The sequence below is a fragment of the Schistocerca cancellata genome, chromosome 9 (genome assembly GCF_023864275.1).
Source record: "Schistocerca cancellata isolate TAMUIC-IGC-003103 chromosome 9, iqSchCanc2.1, whole genome shotgun sequence".
In the NCBI taxonomy this organism is placed as follows: domain Eukaryota; kingdom Metazoa; phylum Arthropoda; class Insecta; order Orthoptera; family Acrididae; genus Schistocerca; species Schistocerca cancellata.
The window spans coordinates 148,212,167-148,231,737 of NC_064634.1; positions in this window are offsets into that span (position 1 = coordinate 148,212,167).

The window sequence follows — 19,571 nt, forward strand, 5'->3', positions numbered from 1 at the left end:
AACTCTTGGATTTCTGTGCCAGTATGGGCTTAGTAATCACAAACTCCTTTTTTAAACTTAAGAGCATTCACCGGTGTACTTGGGAAGGCAGGGTACCAGATCTGTCATTGACTATATAATAACAGATCAAGAATTCAGGAAGGCTGTGAGGCACACACGTGTATTCAGGGGATTCTTTGATGGCACTGATCATTATTTAATCTGCAGTGAAATTGGGACTGTGAGGCCGAAAGTGCAGGAGGTCAGGTCCATATGTAGGAGGATAAGAGTGGAGAAACTTCAGGATAAGGAAATCAGGCACAAGTACATAACAGCGATCTCAGAAAGGTACCAGTTGGTTGAATGTAGTCAATTACAGTCATGGGAAAAGGAATGGACAAGGTACAGGGACACAGTACTAGAAATGGCTAAAGAATATCTTGGAAGAGTAGTGTGTAAAAGTAGGATGAAGCAAACAGCTTGGTGGAATGATACAGTCAAGGCAGCCTGTAAAAGGAAAAAGAAGGCGTATCAAAAATGGCTACGTACCAGAACCCAGGTAGACAGAGAAAGTTATGTTGAAGAAAGAAACAAAGCCAAACAGATAATTGCAGCATCCAAGAAGAAATCGTGGGAAGACTTTGGAACCAGGTTGGAGACTTTGGGTCAAGCTGCTGGAAAACCATTCTGGAGTGTAATTAGCAGTCATCGAAAGGGAGGTAAGAAGGAAATGACAAGTATTTTGGACAGGTCAGGAAAACTGCTGGTGAATCCTGTGGGTGCCTTGGGCCGATGGATGGAATCTTTTGAAGAGTTGCTCAATGTAGGTGAAAATGCGATCAGTAATGTTTCAGATTTCGAGGTAGAATGGGATAGGAATGATGATGGAAATAGGATCACATTTGAGGAAGTGGAAAAAATGGTCAATAGATTGCAGTGCAATAAAGCGGCTGGGGTGGATGAAATTAAGTCGGAACTCATCAAATACAGTGGAATGTCAGGTCTTAAATGGCTACACAGGATAAGTGAAATGGCGTGGGAGTCGGGACAGGTTCCATCAGACTGGACAAAAGCAGTAATCACACCAATCTTTAAACATGGAAAGAGAAAAGATTGTAATAACTACAGAGGTATCTCTTTAATCAGCGTTGTGGGTAAAATCTTCTCAGGTATTGTTGAAAGGAAAGTGCGAGTATTAGTTGAGGACCAATTGGATGAAAATCAGTGTGGGTTTAGGCCTCTTAGAGGTTGTCAGGACCAGATCTTTAGCTTACGGCAAGTAATGGAGAAGTGTTATGAGTGGAACAGGGAACTGTATCTATGCTTTATAGATCTAGAAAAGGCATATAACAGGGTTCCTAGGAGGAAGTTATTGTCTGTTCTACGAGATTATGGAATAGGAGGCAAACTTTTGCAAGCAATTATAGGTCTTTACATAGATAGTCAGGCAGCAGTTAGAGTTGACGGTAAATTGAGGTCATGGTTCAGAGTAGTTTCAGGGGTAAGACAAGGCTGCAACCTGTCTCCACTGTTGTTCATATTATTTATGGATCATATGTTGAAAACAATTGACTGGCTGGGTAAGATTAAGATATGTGAACACAAAGTCAGCAGTCTTGCATATGCCGATGACTTAGTTGTGATGGCAGATTCGGTTGAAAGTTTGCAAAGTAATATTTCAGAGCTAGATCAGAAATGTAAGGACTATGGTATGAAGATTAGCATCTCCAAAACGAAAGTAATGTCAGTGGGAAAGAGATATAAACGGATTGATTGCCAAATAGGAGGAACACAGTTAGAACAGGTGGATGGTTTCAAGTACTTAGGATGCATATTCTCACAGGATGGCAACGTAGTGAAAGAACTGGAAGCGAGGTGTAGCAAAGCTAATACAGTGAGCGCTCAGCTACGATCTACTCTTCTGCAAGAAAGAAGTCAGTACCAAGACTAAGTTATCTGTGCACCGTTCAATCTTTCGACCAACTTTGTTGTAAGGGAGCGAAAGCTGGGTGGATTCAGGTTACCTTATCAACAAAGTTGTGGTTACGGATATGAAAGTAGATAGGATGATTGCAGGTACTAGTAGATGGGAACAATGGCAAGAGGGTGTCCACAATGACGAAATCAAAGAAAAACTGGGAATGAACTCTATAGATGCAGCAGTCAGGGCGAACGGGCTTAGTTGGTGGGGTCATATTACACGCATGGGAGAAGCAAGGTTACCCAAGAGACGCATGGGTTCAGCAGTAGAGGGTAGGAGGAGTCGGGGCAGCCCAAGGAGAAGGTACCTGGATTCGGTTAAGAATGATATTGAAGTAACAGGCTTAACATTAGAAGAGGCACCAATGTTAGCACTGGATAGGGGATCATGGAGGAATTTTATAAGGGGGACTATGCTCCAGACTGAATGCTGAAAGGCATAATCAGTCTTAAATTATGATTATGATGATGATGATGATGATGAGCGAGTAGTTCGACTTCCGTAATGTTCGCTCATGCATTAACAATGCGCAGACGCATGTTGTCAGGCGTTCTCGGTGGATCACGATAGCAAATATCCTTCAACTTTCCCCACAAAAATAAATCCGAGGACGTCAGATCCGGTGAAACTGCGGGGCATGGTATGGTCCTTCGACGACCAATCCACCAGTAATGAAATATGGTACTCAATACCGCTTCAACCGCACGCGAGCTATGTGCCGGACATCCATCATGTTGGAAGTACATCACCATTGTGTCATGCAGTGAAACATCTCCCATAATGCCGGACCATACATCAACCCGCTAAGGTCGCTGATGTTACACTTGTCGCAGCCATCGTGGATTTTCCGTTGCCCAATAGTGCATATTATGCCGGTTTAGAATGGCGCGCAGAAACCTGGGAAGAGAGGATGGAGACATTCTGCCTCCAAACCCAGGACGAGTGGCAACTGGTCAAAAACATTCGACAGCAGCGACCAGCCAAAAGGGCTATGCTAGGACCCCAGGGAACCGTGTTTGATGCCTTGTCGAAAGCCGAACTGTTTGCGGACACGTACGAGGAGAAAAACGCAACACCACAGATCGACATCACAGCCGCTGAACAGCTTGAGGAAGAAAATATCACACAAACAGTTCAAAACCTCCGAGACACACCGACACAAACAGCACCAGAACTCACAACACCGACTCAAATAAGGAGAATAATGAACCTTCCTGGCAGATTAAAACTGTGTGGCCGACCGAGACTCGAACTCGGGATCTTAGCCTTTCGCGGGCAAGTGCTCTACTATTTTTTTCTTTTTTTCTTTTTCTTTTTTCTTTTTTGTTTTAATAGCATGAAATTATGGGAACACATATGCAAAAGAGAAAAGAAATATAAATTCTGGGTAAAGAGAAAGAAAGGAAAAAGGAAAAGCAAAAAGAAATAAAATCCGCGCAATCTGCGATGCGCTCTCCCACACGCGGATGTCAGATGTAGAATAGATCGTAGGCGGTTGAAACTCAGACACCGCCGGGGGAGGAGGGGTGGGTACCCTCTGTGCCAGGCACCCCCCAACTCAGTGGAGGTCTAACAAAGACCGCTCGAAGATAGTTAGCAAATAATGTTCGGTAACGTGGCGTGTTTTCGAGAGCTCCATGGGCTGTTCGTAAATAGGTCCAGAAGTCGAGGCGGGATTTAGGTCCCTCATGAAAGAGATAAGCGACCGCCCGCCCTTTGACCCACGTAATAGCATGACATTTGGCGGCGGGAAAATGTCGGTCCTCCGGGTATAGAAACATTCGAGGCTCGACTGTGTCTGGTGGCACCCGGAGATAGCAGGCAATGATTTGCTGCACGAAGCGCCATACATCTTGCGATGAGGCGCATGTCAGACGGGGTTCATCAGTGTCCAGTTGCTGGCAAAGGAGACAAAGAGGGGATTCTGACAAGCCAATGTTGTGCAGGCGCTGCTTCGTGGCAAATTTCCTGTTGATTATGTGATACCACAGTGCCCGGACGTTCGTAGGGAGGAAGGGCTGGTGGACGGTAGTCCACACTATGGGCCACTGGATGGAGGGGTGTTTGGTCTCAATCACATTCCGGGGAACACAGCGCAGCAACAGGCTGTAAAAATCCTTAGTCCTAGGTGGGCGTGTATCTGGGAGACTGGTATGTATGTAACTGTAGTCGACGAAAAAGGTCGAAATATGGGACAAATGAGGCACGATATGGCCGACAGACACCGGTGGTGAGGTGGAAGCAGGTAGGAGGACCTCAAGCAAGCTGCGTGTTAGAGATGCACCCTGGCCCATCCACTGTTTTCTCATAGTACTCATGTACAAGGCTGCAGCTCGCATACGGATATTGACGAGCCCGACGCCACCATACCGTGAGGGCAGGGTAAGTGTCTCATAACGGACTTTAAACATTGAACCAGCCGTGAGATAATAGCCAAAAGCCACCTGAAGGTTGCGCCCAATTTCAGTTGGCAGAGGGAGAACTTGCGCGATGTGAACCAATTTTGATGCCACATAAAGATTAATAAACGCAACCCGTTGAAGTGTGTCCTGACGGCACAAGAGGTTCTGGCGGACGTCGTTGCGGATGACGTGTAACAGGCGACGGAAATTCGTTGCCGCCGTGCGTGTGACCGTGGGGGTAAAGGTAACGCCCAGGTACCGGAAAGTCCGCACAAGCGGCAGTGGTGCCACTTCACCCTCCTGGAGGCCTCGTCCAACTTGCAGAAGATTTGGCGACATTCATGGCACTGCCAGCGGCAGCCCCATAACGGGTAATCAATTCGAGGACATCCCGAATCTCAGAGCCGGAGCGAATGAGGAGGAGGAGGTCATCAGCATATGCTCGACAGCGAAAAGTGTGTTGGCATAGGGTGAGGCCAGAGAGCGTGGTCGTCAAGCCCCCAATAAGGGGCTCAAGGGCAATGGCATACAGGAGGGTAGAGAGGGGGCACCCCTGCCGTATCGAACGGCAGATAGGTACCGGCCCTGCTATACGTCCATTGACTTGGACACGTGAACTGGCACTGTCGTAAAGACGCCGGATGACGTCGAGAAACGGAGGGGGGATGCCCATTCGGGCTGCCACCGAAAACAGGAAACGATGACGCACTTTATCGTAGGCGCTGTCGAAGTCTATAGCGACGAGCACTGCCCGGAGCCTGCAGGCCGCCGCTATCGCAATTAAGTCGTGGCATTCCCCTGTGGCAGTCTGTATGTTAATCTGTCCGCCAGGCGTCGTTTGCTCTGGCGAGAGGATATGAGGGAGTGTAGTTCGGAGCCGCATTGCCAGTAAGCGCGCGAAAATCTTGTAATTGGCATTGAGGAGGGTGAGCGGTCTGTAACTCGTGACCATCGAACCACGGGCTGGTTTGTGGACTGGTATAATGATGCCCTCAGCAAAGGCGGGTGGGATTGCTTGGTCAGATGTTATCAGTTCTTGATACATAGTCGTCCGCCGTGGGGCCATGAGGTCCCGAAAGGTACGATAAAACTCAATCGGTAAGCCGTCAATGCCGGGCGATCTGTTGACTGCACCCTTGGCGATTGCGTTTTTGACTTCGTCTAGCGTGAGCGCCACTTTCAAAGCATCCGCCTCCGTGTGGGGGAGGATGCGCGTGACGTAATGCAAAATGGAGTCGTCTGCTGCAGTTTCAGCGTCGTCATCACTATAAGTACGACGGTAGTGCTCGACGAATGCGCGGACGATGTCATTCTGAGTGGTCACCTGCGTTGCATGAGGCGTGGTCAGAGTGCTGATGATCTGCCGACGACGCCTTCGTTTGTCGGACACTATATCATGCATGGATGGAATTTCTAAATCCGCGTGATCGTGGCGCCGCGTCCGTATCACGACCCCTTGCAGTTTCCGGCGTGCCAGCGCAATTATCTTCGCCTTAGTTCTTTGCCGTTCCAACTGGTTGTCAGGGGTTGGCGGTTGAGCATCCAGATCTCGGAGAATCGCGTAATAGAAATCAACAGTGGTGCGATGCCAGTCGGCCATGTACTTCCCGTATCTCATCAGTGTCCTCCGGATCGCCGGCTTGGCGCAGTCCAACCACCATGTCAATGTCGAGTGGTAGCGGGGAAGCCGTCGTTCGCAGGCTGTCCACATTTCAGTGACTTGTTGGCGACACGCCAGGTCATGCAAGTGTGAGGTATTGAGTTTCCATGGCTCACGGCTGCGCCATACTGATTGCGGCGGAAGGAGGACCGTACAGATGTAAGCGCAATGGTCGGAAAAGGCCAGCGGCCAGCGTTCGGCGCCGCGTATCGCAGATCTAAGAGTTTGTGAGACATATATCCTGTCTAGTCGGCTTGCGGAATGACTTGTAAGAAAGATATGGCCAGAAAGGTCGCCGTGTTGTACTTCCCAGGTATCGTGAAGCAGGAGGTCTCGCACCACTATACGTAGCTGCTGGCATGTAGTATAGTGGGGAATCTGATCTTTAGGATGCAGAACGCAGTTAAAATCACCTCCTAGTAGGCAATGGTCATAACGCCCTAAAAACAGGGGAGCGATTTCCTCGGAATAAAACTGGGCTCTTTCATGCCGTCGGTCGGTGCCTGAGGGAGGGTAGACATTAATGATGCGTGTCCCCATGGCAGTGAGTGCCATGCCCCGAGCTGATGGAAGGAAGGCGACATCGGTCACAGAAATCCCGTGGCGGACGTAGATGGCCACCCCGCGGCCCATAGGATTACTCGCGGAGGCGTGGGCGGTATAGCCATTGATATCCGGGAGACTAGCCAAGTGAACTTCCTGCAGAAGGGCGAAATCAATATCCGAAGCCCAGAACATCTCCTGCATGAGGTGGATTTTCACCCTGGAACGGATGTTGTTGGTGTTGATGGTTGCTATCCGGTAGGGCTGGTGTCGGATTGCTGGGGGCTGGTCCACTCCGCCGTCCGCGCAAGAGTGTGGGCGTCGCAGCGGAACGTTATCCCGCTGGCCCGCAGGGGAGTCTGGGGAGAGTATGATTAGTGGCGCGGCCGTGACGGCGCAGGGTCCCGTAACGGCTCCTGTTCCTTGACCTCCTCCTCGTGCCACGCTGTCGAAGCGGAAACTGGTGTATCGTCCATTTTGTCTGCAGAAGATGTTGTAATTGTGCGTGGTGTAGTGTCGCCTGTGATACGTTCATGATTTAGTTCAGCGTCAGCACGGGGCGCAGGCACACCGATAGATGTCTCCGCGCTCATTAGGTCTTCGTCAGCAGTAGCGGGTTCTGAGGCCTCGTGCTGGTCGACGGTTACGTCCGCCTCGACTCGTAACGTCTCCTCTTGGCCGGAAACGGTGCGACGTCTTCGCTTGCGACGTTTCTGGGAACGTTGTTTCCTTGTGCGACCCTCCGTGTCCGACGACGGAAGGGAGTCGCGTCGTTCTGGCAGAAAGGCCGCTGTAGGAACGATGAGCGAGTCGATCTCCATCGTGTTTCCGAGATCAGGGTCAGCGTCTGGTTGCGCCGGCATCTTCGGAGCGGCGTCGATGGCCGGCCGAGGCGGCGGGTCGTCCGAGGCGCCCTCCGTCGGTGTCTGGTCGGGCTCGTTGGTGGCGTCGTTTGTGGTGACCGGGCGACGTTGCAAAGTGGTAGGAGAAGCCAGAGCAGCGGCATAGGTCACCGGTAGCACCGTAGGTTGCGACGTGGGTGGTTTTTCGGCAGCTGGAAGTTGCGTAATACGGCGTTGTAGGCATTCGGATCTAAGGTGGCCTTCTTTGCCGCACCCGGAACAGGTCCGAGGCTGGCAATCGTATATAATTATGGCACGGCATCCGCCGATCTGTAAGTAGGACGGGACGTGGCTTCGGAGATCTATGGTGACCTGTTGGACCCCGTTTAGGACAGGATACGTCCGAAACTGTGTCCACTTCTCCGCAGTGTGGCCGTGGACTGTGCCGTATGGGCGTAGTGCCGCGACGACTTCCTCAGATGGAAGTTCGAATGGCAATTCGAAAATGCGTATCGTTCGCATACCTAAGCCTGCGTGGTCGACGGTTACCTCCCCCACATTGCCATCAGCGTGACAGAAGCGGAGCGCCTGTTTGGTCTCACGTAGTATGCGTTGGCACACCGCGTCGTTAATGATTTTCACATAGACCGTGCTGCTCACGATGGACAAATGTATGCCGATAATATCGGTCGCCGGGATCTTCACTTCCTCTCGCAGAAAACGCTCCACCTCGAGTGCTTTGGGTCGGGCATAATCGTTGCAGAAAGTAAATCGGAGTGTTGATTTACGGTAACGGTTCGCCATGGATCGTACAAGGTAAGCCGGCACTTAAGCAACGGCCGTCAGAAAGTAAACAAGGCGAGCTCGCGCGCCGCACGAAGTCAACACGTACGCGTACGCTCTGTTGCCCTGCCGAAGGCAGACTGACCACTCAGCTACCGAAGCACGACTCACGCCCGGTACTCACAGGTTTACTTCTGCCAGTACCTCGTCTCCTACCTTCCAAACTTTACAGAAGATCTCCTGCGAACCTTGCAGAACTAGCAATCCTGAAAGAAAGGATATTGCGGAGACATGGCTTAGCCACAGCCTGGGGGATGTTTCCAGAATGAGATTTTCACTCTGCAGCGGAGTGTGCGCTGATATGAAACTTCCTGGCAGATTAAAACTGTGTGCCCGACCGAGACTCGAACTCGGGACCTTTGCCTTTCGCGGGCAAGTGCTCTACCATCTGAGCTACCGAAGCACGACTCACGCCCGGTACTCACAGCTTTACTTCTGCCAGTACCTCGTCTCCTACCTTCCAAACTTCACAGAAGCTCTCCTGTGAACCTTGCAGAACTTGCACTCCTGAAAGAAAGGATATTGCGGAGACATGGCTTAGCCACAACCTGGGGGATGTTTCCAGAATGAGACTTTCACTCTGCAGCGGAGTGTGCGCTGATAGGAAACTTCCTGGCAGATTAAAACTGTGTGCCCGACCGAGACTCGAACTCGGGACCTTTGTCTTTCGCGGGCAAGTGCTCTAGCATCTGAGCTACCGAAGCACGACTCACACCCGGTACTCACTGCTTTACTTCTGCCAGTACCTCGTCTCCTACCTTCCAAACTTCACTGAAGCTCTCCTGCGAACCTTGCAGAACTAGCACTCCTGAAAGAAAGGATATTGCGGAGACATGGCTTAGCCACCGCCTGGGGGATGTTTCCAGAATGAGATTTTCACTCTGCAGCGGAGTGTGCGCTGATAGGAAACTTCCTGGCAGATTAAAACTGTGTGCCCGACCGAGACTGGAACTCGGGACCACTAGTCCTTCTAACATGCATAATAAATAGCTGTATGCTGCTACAAAAATTCCCTGTAGCCTGGAAGGCAGCAGAAGTTATTACAATCCCAAAGGCAGGGAAAGACCCAAAACTACCGGCGAACCATCGCCCTATGAGTTTACTCTCCACAATGGGGAAAACACTTGAAAGAGTAGTATTGGACTTGATCAACAAATGTCTCATAGACGATGAAACCATCAGAACGGAACAATTCGGGTTCCAGAAAAAGCTCTCTGCAGAGCTACAACTCCTTCGACTAACAGAACACATTACACACAAATTCAACTACGCAAATTCAACAGCAGCAGTATTCCTCGACTGGGAAAAGGCATGCGACAAGGTTTGGCACGACAACCTGACCTTCAAGATACATCACAATACGACGATCCCCGATGTGTACACAAAATTAATAGACACCTTTCCGACAGACCGGACGTATCTTGTTGACGTAGACTGAAAACGCTCCTCAAGAAAGACCCTCAGGGCCGGCATCCCCCAGGGGTCGGTACTATCACCCACAGTTTTAAAAATATATGCAAACGACATCCCCCTGTCACCGCATGCCAGGATAGCCCAATTCGCGGATGACACAGCCTTCTACACGAGTGGCAGGCAGCACCACTCAAACATAGCACGCCTACAAAGGCAGCTAGACATGGTAGAAGGCTGGTGTAGGGGAAACCAAATGACATTAAACGCAGACAAAACTACAGCTGTCTACATCACAAGAAAGCGGCCGGTACTCAGAAACCAGCTGTCTCTAAACGCCCAGGAATTACCGTGGAGAGACTCCGTGAAATACCTGGGTGTAACACTAGACAAAAAAATGTTGTTTCACCTTCACATCGGGGAAAAGCGGAAGAGAGGTATAAACCTCGCAAAAGCCCTCCTGCCCTTCTTCCTCAGCAGGGAGATGTGGATGGAAACAAAGAGAACACTCTACAAAACAACAGTCCTCCCATCACTAACGTACGGGTGTTCTGCGTGGGGAATCACGTGCCAGACCAACCATAAAAAATTGCAAAGGGTGCAAAACAAGGTACTAAGGTGGATTCTGGACGCCCCACCGTGGACACCCATACGCGAGCTCCACGAAATAGTGTAAATCGAGATGACACAAGATACAGTTAAAAGATTAGTAAACACTCTATTTGACAAACTAGAAACACTAAGAGAAAACTGCAGACAACTCAGGGGCACGGGTACTGTGATACCCCGAACATGGCACAGGTAGAGAGTGACACGCCAGATCATACAAGACCCTGTAGATTAGATGAGTAGATTAGTAAGCAATAGTGAATAGCCTAATAGTTTAATATGATTTTGTTTCTATCTTAGTCCATTAGCACTCCCCTTTAATATAATATACCCTTGTTACTTGTACTTGAAAATCCTTGCTCCCTTGTTGGTAACCAATAGGGAACAGATAAATGTTTAAATTGTTTTTGCCTTGGTTAGTAGTTAATTTGTCTAGCTGATTTGTGCTCCCTTGTTGAAATCCAATAGTGTTTAGATAAATGTGTAATTTGTGTACCCTTGTTTTACCGCTTTCACACCCAAGCAACTTAGCGCAGGACCCCCCCCCCCCCCCCCCACACACACACATTCTGTCGGCTGTGCGACCACCCTTAGCATCATAGATCAAACTAGAGTAAACCACACTAGACTAGATGGTTGATAGTCAATGTTAAAGAGAGACGCAGACCTGCTGCAGACCAACAACGAATGCACGACGCCCGTACCCAGCGGGCAAGCGGCGGGAAACAACGAGCACAGCGGCCGCCACGGAACGACGACAACATCTCGCCGAGCGGCCGACTGGCGCAACTGTACAAAAAGAAAGCAGTGGCAAGCAGCACCCCACTGCAAAGAACCAAACAACTATAAACCCACGCCTCATAAATCGAGGATGGTCGGGGGCCGCAAGGCCTTATTGTTACCGACCATGCCCTCCAAAGCCCACGATTTGTTTTTGTCAATAAAAATTAATCACAGAGAATAACAAAACAAACCACGCACAAGTACACGTAGATTCGGCGAAGCCGAAGGAACTGTAAACACCACGTGACACAAAAAAAAGTTACCGCTGCTGGCGAATGACGCTTCGGCGCTAAATGGAACGGGTGCAAAAAAATTGTCATCGTCCCGTAATTTCTCTTGTGCCCAGTGGAAGAACTGTACACGACGTTCAAAGTCGTCGCCATGCAATTCCTAATGTAGAGAAATATGGTACGGGTGCAATCGATGTTGATGTAGCATTCTCAACACCGACGCTTTTGAGATTCCCGATTCTCGCGCAATTTGTCTGCTACTGATGTGCGGATTAGCCGCGACAGCAGCTAAAACACCTACTTGGGCATCATAATTTGTTGTAGGTCGTGGTTGACGTTTCACATGTGGCTGAACACATCCGTTTTCCTTAAATAACGTAACTATCTTGCGAACGGTTGATGTCGTACAGGATACCGAGGAGCATACATAGCACACGCCCTTTGGACATTTTAATAACAATAGCCATACATCAACACGATATCGACCTTTCCCGCAATTGGTAAACGGTCCATTCTGACACGGGTAATGTATCATGAAGCAAATACCGTCCGCACTGGCGGAATGTTACGTGATACCACGTACTTATACGTTTGTGACATTTACAGCGCCGTCCATCACAAAGCGAAAAAAGTGGACCAACTAAACCATTCATATTTCTTTACGTACTACATGATTATGTACTAAAAATGGGGGTTCCTATTTTAAAAAACGCAGTTGATATCTGTTTGAACTATGGCAGCGCCATCTAGCGGGCCAACTATAGCGCCATCTAGTTTCCCCCTTCAAGCTAAACGAGTTTCTTTCTTTGTAGTGTTTTTGTTTGATGCTTATTTCGTGCGATATTTGCCCCGGTCACTATCAATGGACCACCATGTATAAGCAACAGCAAGTAGGCAAGAGGTTACTGTGTGTGGCATTCGAGCCTAACCGACACGCGTGCGGTGAATACGGGAACGTGGGCTATGTCGACGTTTTTACTAAATGAGTCCAAACAGGACCAACGCGCTGTTATTCATTTCTTGATTGTGGTGGCTGGAGACGTTTTCAGTTACATTCCTCTTCATCTGCGCAACCAAAGGCATCCTGAATGCTTGAGATATACTCCGAAATAGTAATTTTATTTCGTAGTATGTTCTTTGCACATGGGGGTACTAGATGCCATCTCTGTTTACTCAGTGTTTAAAAAGTGTGATGGTGTACGTGACGTACCAGAGCTAGGAAACGAGCCTGTGACCACCGAAGATATTACTTTTGTTTTATTTATATTTATTTCACATTCATATTTTCGTTCATCCTTTAGTGAAAGCCCTAGCTAAAAGAATGAGCCATGTTCTCAAACAGTATTTTCTTTGTTGTGTTGGCAGAAGAGCTAACACCGTGTTACTAGAGGAGGCCGAAATGCACGCGTTTTAGCTCACGCAGGCTGGCGTGAGGAGGGAAGGACTATACTGACGTGAGGTCTGGAACATGACAAGGAATTAGAATTCAGAAAGCGGACGGAATTAGTTTCATACTTAACTTTAACCCATTAATGATGAACTTCGCTCTTGACGGTACATGATTCAAAATATTATTTGTTCAGAATACAGTCTTGAAGATAGTAATTATAGTAACTGAACATGGCGCCTTGCTAGGTCGTAGCAAATGACGTAGCTGAAGGCTATGCTAAATTGTCGTCTCGGCAAATGAGAGCGTATGTAGACAGTGAAGCATCGCTAGCAAAGTCGGCTGTCCAACTGGGGTGAGTGCTAGGGAGTCTCCCTGGGCTTGCCGTGTGGCGGCGCTCGGTCTGCAGTCACTGACAGTGGCGACACGCGGGTCCGACATATACTAACGGACCGCGGCCGATTTAAAGGCTACCACCTAGCAAGTGTGGTGCCTGGCGGTGACACCACATTCTTTTTCTTTAGTAGTCAATGCCACCGGTTACTCCAAAGTTGTAACACAACATATTAAATCATGTAAATCCTCATGATGATGGAGGTCTAAGTCTTCTAAAAACGTTGAGTAAATAAATAAATAAATAGCAGTGACATACAAAAGTAATCTCGCTGTTTCATTCAGTATCAGTACCCACATTCTGAATTAAATGATCCGAACTGGCCGTAAAATACTTTTCATTAAAGACACGATTGGTTTCACGTCAGCTGAAAACGCATCCTCAAGTGATAGAGAATCTTTTTAACAAGTCAGTGCAGAGCGGTCAGTATTGCCTTGACTGCTGCTGCTCGACCACCTTCCTGTTCACGACACAGTTCTGCCAACACCTTCATTTTGGCTATGGAGTACCGCTTTTAGCCCGCTGTTTGTTTATAACATGACTGATGGACAATGGCTCAAAGGCAGTTACCTCTCCGCTATGGCTTGTTACAAAGAATCTCTATCACCTGAGGATGCGTCTTCAGTTGACTAGAAACCGGTCATGACTTTCAATAAGAAGTATTTTACAGCCAATTCGGATAATTTCATTGAAAAAAAGAATTGGTCCCGATGATTACTATTGTTTGAAAAGATGTACAGGGTTATTATAAATGATTGAAGCGATTTTACAGCTCTATAATAACTTTATTATTTGAGATATTTTCTCAATGCTTTGCACACACATACAAAAACTCAAAAAGTTTTTTTAGGCATTCACAAATGTTCGATATGTGCCCCTTTAGTGATTCGGCAGACATCAAGCCGATAATCAAGTTCCTTCCACACTCGGCGCAGCATGTCCCCATCAATGAGTTCGAAAGCATCGTTGATGCGAGCTCGCAGTTCCGGCGCGTTTCTTGGTAGAGGAGGTTTAAACACTGAATCTTTCACATAACCCCACAGAAAGAAATCGCATGGGGTTAAGTCGGGAGAGCGTGGAGGCCATGACATGAATTGCTGATCATGATCTCCACCACGACCGATCCATCGGTTTTCCAATCTCCTGTTTAAGAAATGCCGAACATCATGATGGAAGTGCGGTGGAGCACCATCCTGTTGAAAGATGAAGTCGGCGCTGTCGGTCTTCAGTTCTGGCATGAGCCAATTTTCCGCGGGCTACGCGTGAAACTTGCCCGCACGCGTTCAACCGTTTCTTCGCTCACTGCAGGCTGAGCCGTTGATTTCCCCTTACAGAGGCATCCTGAAGCTTTAAACTGCGCATACCATCGCCGAATGGAGTTAGCAGTTGGTGGATCTTTGTTGAACTTCGTCCTGAAGTGTCATTGCACTGTTATGACTGACTGTTGTGAGTGCATTTCAAGCACGACATACGCTTTCTCGGCTCCTGTCGCCATTTTGTCTCACTGCGCTCTCGAGCGCTCTGGCGGCAGAAACCTGAAGTGCGGCTTCAGCCGAACAAAACTTTATGAGTTTTTCTACGTATCTGTAGTGTGTCGTGACCATATGTCAATGAATGGAGCTACAGTGAATTTATGAAATCGCTTCAATCATTTGCAATAGCCCTGTACATCAAGGGCAACACTGATCCTATAGCACTTGTATTCTCTGCTCTCGTATTCTTGATGTCATAAACGTTTCACTAAGATAAGGGCCTCAGAGATTAACTTAGACATGGTATCGTTGGTATGTTTAGAAAAAGCAATAGGTTACAGAACAAAAAAAATGGTTCAAATGGCTCTGAGGACTATGGGACTCAACTGCTGTGGTCATAAGTCCCCTAGAACTTAGAACTACTTAAACCTAACTAACCTAAGGACAGCACACAACACCCAGCCATCACGAGGCAGAGAAAATCCCTGACCCCGCCGGGAATCGAACCCGGGAACCCGGGCGTGGGAAGCGAGAGCGCTACCGCACGACCACGAGATGCGGGCGCTACAGAACAGCCCATCCTGAACTGCTCTCCACGCGCTGCTGAACAGACGAATAGGAGAGAGATGCGGCTCCTCCTGTCGCCCGCGCGAGCGTGCCTGTGACGTCAGCAGTGGGCGGCCGCCCCAGGAGACAGCCGAGCGCCGGCTGGCGTGGTGACCCGGCGCCGGCCGCCGCGCCCCCATAAACAGCTCATCAATCAATACACAGCGGGGCGGGGCGAGGCGAGGCGGCGTCTCTGGCGACGCGAGCCGCCGCAGGTGGGCAGCCGCTGCGAGCGCGCCGCCCCCCCCACCGCCCCCCTCGGCAGTGTGCTTCGTGTTTACTGCTGGCCAGACTGCGGACCGTTTCCACGATCGAAGACATTCACACGTACAGCTTTTCACTGGCTCTATTCGCTTTGTTTTATTGCTCGTGTAACAACTAATATATGAGATAAAATATGTTGCTACGAAAAGAGCCCCGAAATACTTTTTAGGGATACTGTGCTGTTACTTTCTTTGGATCATTAATTTTCAGCAAAACAAATTTTTTTATGTTCTTATTATTCTGGATCTGGCTTTCTATTAAAGGAACTTTTTTTTTCGTTACTGTAACTCGCCTAAAGTTCAACATATCTTCTTTCCTTTACAGTTATTGAAAAGGTTACTGAAAATGATTTCGTTATCAATACTGATGTTACAGTACGCAACGTTTGTTCAGCCTCAAAATTTTCCTGTGGATTTTTGTTAACAGTATAACACCAATAAGTACCACGACTAACACGAGAACATGAGACTAATATCAGAGAAAAAGATGTTTTTAGTATAATGTTTGCCAGACCAGAACTACGCACAACAAGATTTCTTTTATGCTATGAAGGTAAATTATCTTTTTGCACTATTAATAATATATCATCGGCAGCCCGCGTCAACCTGTAAAACACATCATAAAATCTGCTGCTCTGCTCTGCAATTCCGTAAGCTGAAAGATAGAATTTTAGTTAGCTATTACCTGTTCGCTTCTTTGCGGTATGATTGGTTTCATTTAATACAGTTTGAATGCGCCGCGGCAGCGGCTCGTTCGTTCGTAGCGCAGCTCTGCATCACAAATAGTATTTCAATAGCTGAAAATGTCTTAAAAGGATGGGATAAAATACCAGGTAAGCTTATTACAAATCATAATCCAAGTTTTCACTATATTCATAACATTTAAACTCTATTCAAAACATTTAAGCAGACTAAATTATTACACACCTTTAAAATGAGTACCTAATGGCGTACGTCTTTCTATCTTGACAAAAGAATGCTACGCAAGCGTACAATATAACGTCACAGGCTCTTCCTACTCACGTAACTCTAAGAAGACGACACAGAAATTAATGCTCGGTCACTACTATTTAAACTGTTATGACACATTCTCATCTTTGTTTGATATTAGTAAGTATCGTCTGTGGCAGTTTCAGTATTCGCCGACACAGATATTATCTTTAAAAAAATCGGTACATAATTCTTTACAAGAACAAAACATGATACATAATGCTTTCTCTTTATTACATAAAGTTCACACAATCGTTGTCCAAGCAAATACAATCATCCAGTTCAATTATTCTTTTCTCCATTTTTTTACCACATATAATATGTGTTTTGCTAAGACACGTTACAAGCTACACCTATGCTCAGCAAACTACTGTGAAATGATGACAGGGAGTATTTCCATTGTACCTCTTTCCAAAGATTCTTGCCGTTTCATTCCCATACGGAATGCGGAAACAATGATTGCTTAAATGCCTCTGATATAACTGAATTCTGTATTTGGCTTGAGCACAAATACGCGGTCCAGTCACAGTAATGTGAGCAGTGCCTATGTTCGACACCTGCGTGCGGTAACCACTCACAGCCAGCAGATGGCAGCACTATCAGTGGAAGCTACGCAAAGCGCGTCAGGGGACGCGAAAACAGTGCATTCGTTGTAACGCGTAAGCCAAGCGATTTAGGTGATGTTCCTGATCATTATTTCCGGGGCCCAGGTGTAAGCATTTCTGAAACATTTAAGATTGTAAACTGCCTGCCGCCATGGTTGAGTTGCTGCGAATACATAGAAAGGAAGATCCTTTATCATTTAGCTACAATATAGTGGGTTAGCAACTGGAATCAGTTAGTTCCATAAATTATCTGGGAGTAGGCATTAGGAGTGATTTAAAATGGAATGACAGTATAAAACTGATCATCGGTAAAGCAGATGCGAGACTGAGATTCATTGGAAGAATCCTAAGGAAAACAAAGGAAGTAAGTTACAGTTCACTTGTTCGCCCGTTGCTTGAATACTGCTCAGCAGTGTTGGATCCGTACCAGATAGGGTTGATAGAAGAGATAGAGAAGATCCAACGGAGAGCAGCGCGCTTCGTTACAGGATCATTCAGTAATCGCGAAAGCGTTACGGAGGTGATAGATAAACTCCAGTGGAGGACCCTGCGAGAGGGAAGCTCAGTAGCTCGGTACGGTACGGGCTTTTGTTGAAGTTTCGAAAACATACCTTCACCGAGGAGTCAAGCAGTATATTGCTCCCTCCTACGTATATCTCGCGAAGAGAGCATGGGATAAAATCATAGCGATTAGAGCCCACACAGAGGTATACTGACAATCTTTCTTTCCAAGAACAATACGAGCCTGGAATAGAAGGGAGAACCGATAGAGGTACTCAAGGTACCCTCCGTCACACAACGTCAGGTGGCTTGCCGAGTATTGATGTAGACGTAGATGTAGATACCGCACATCATAAAATGGCGCTTTCCAAATGAGGCGCCGAAGCAACTGTGGTGTACCACGTGCCATAGATGACAGGAAAGGAGGACGCCTTCGGAGAAGTGTACGGGCATAACGACGTGCGTTAAGCAAGTAACCGCCCAAATGAACAAAGCGGCTACCAACAATGTCTTCTCAACGACCGTACAGTGAACGTAGCCGCGTATGGACCTTCGTAGCAGGCACGTGGTTCAAGAAGCCATGATGGCTGCTGTTGATAGGCGACCAAGGCTGGAATTTGCACGGCAGTACCGCCACTGGACGTCCATTGGATAACGACAGGTGGCCTTTTCAGGTGAGTCACGTCTTGAACTACATTGGACAGGTAGCCGATGACGTCTACGGCATGGAAGTATAAAACACCCTGCAGCAAATGTCAGAGTTTTCCAGGCCGGACGAGGGAGCATTATGGCATGGGGAATGTTTTAGTGACATTCCCTGGGTGATCTCGTCATTCAAAAGGCACAATGGATCACAACAAGTATGTGCCTATCCTGAGGGACCAGGTACAACCCTACATGTAATTTATTCTTTCTTCGCGCGATGCCATCTACCAGAAGGACAACGCAGCGTGCAGTGTTCGTGCGTGGTTCAAAGAGCACCACGAAGATTTCAGCGTACACCCCTGGCCACCAGACTCCTCGGGCTGTTCGCACCTTGTAAGGTGGCTATAATTTCACACCTTACAAGAACTCGTCCACATACTTTACTGTGATCTACAAACACAATTAGGTATCATGTGATTGGTTGTACATCGTATATATAAATATATAAAGGAGACTGACATTGTCACGTATCCCTTGTAAATAATTGTTCACGCTTACTGCATGAAAGGTGACGGAGTGTCGTTATTATCATATTAGTAGAGGTTGGAATGGTTCAAAATGGTTAAAATGGTTCTGAGCACTGTGGGACTTAACTTCTGAGGTCATCAGTCCCCTAGAACTTAGAACTACTTGAACCTAACTGCCCGCATCTCGTGGTCGTGCGGTAGCGTTCTCGCTTCCCACGCCCGGGTTCCCGGGTTCGATTCCCGGCGGGGTCAGGGATTTTCTCTGCCTCGTGATGGCTGGGTGTTGTGTGCTGTCCTTAGGTTAGTTAGGTTTAAGTAGTTCTAAGTTCTAGGGGACTTATGACCACAGCAGTTGAGTCCCATAGTGCTCAGAGCCATTTGAACCATTTTGAACCTAACTAACCGAAGGACATCACACACATCCATGCCCGAGGCAAGATTCGAACCTGCGACCGTAGCGGTCGCGGGGTTCCAGACTGTAGCGCCTAGAACCGCTCGGCCACTCCGGCCGGCTAGGTTGGAATGACAGTGGAAATGAAACGGCAAGTGGAACTCAAGCCCTAGATGGAAGGCCCACACAAGTGTGTAGGTCCTGCTTAAACACAGGAGGCAGCAAGACAGACGTTGAGACACCTGAACGCTGGGGCTTAATAGAGTCGCAATCGGCCGCTATTGTAGTAGGGCCGCAAGGATAAGCAGATAATACTTTCAAACTTTGCAAATCTTAGACACAGGTGAGAGGAACGAAGAGGCGGCACCTTGGAAACCCCGCAGGCTGGGTTACTTCCAAGGATTTTTACTCAGAGTCGTACCATTGTACGAGTATAGGTTCTTCCTCGCAAACTTTCCACTCTGAACGAAAAAAGATTAAAATATGTTTGGTCGGCGTTCGGAAGAAT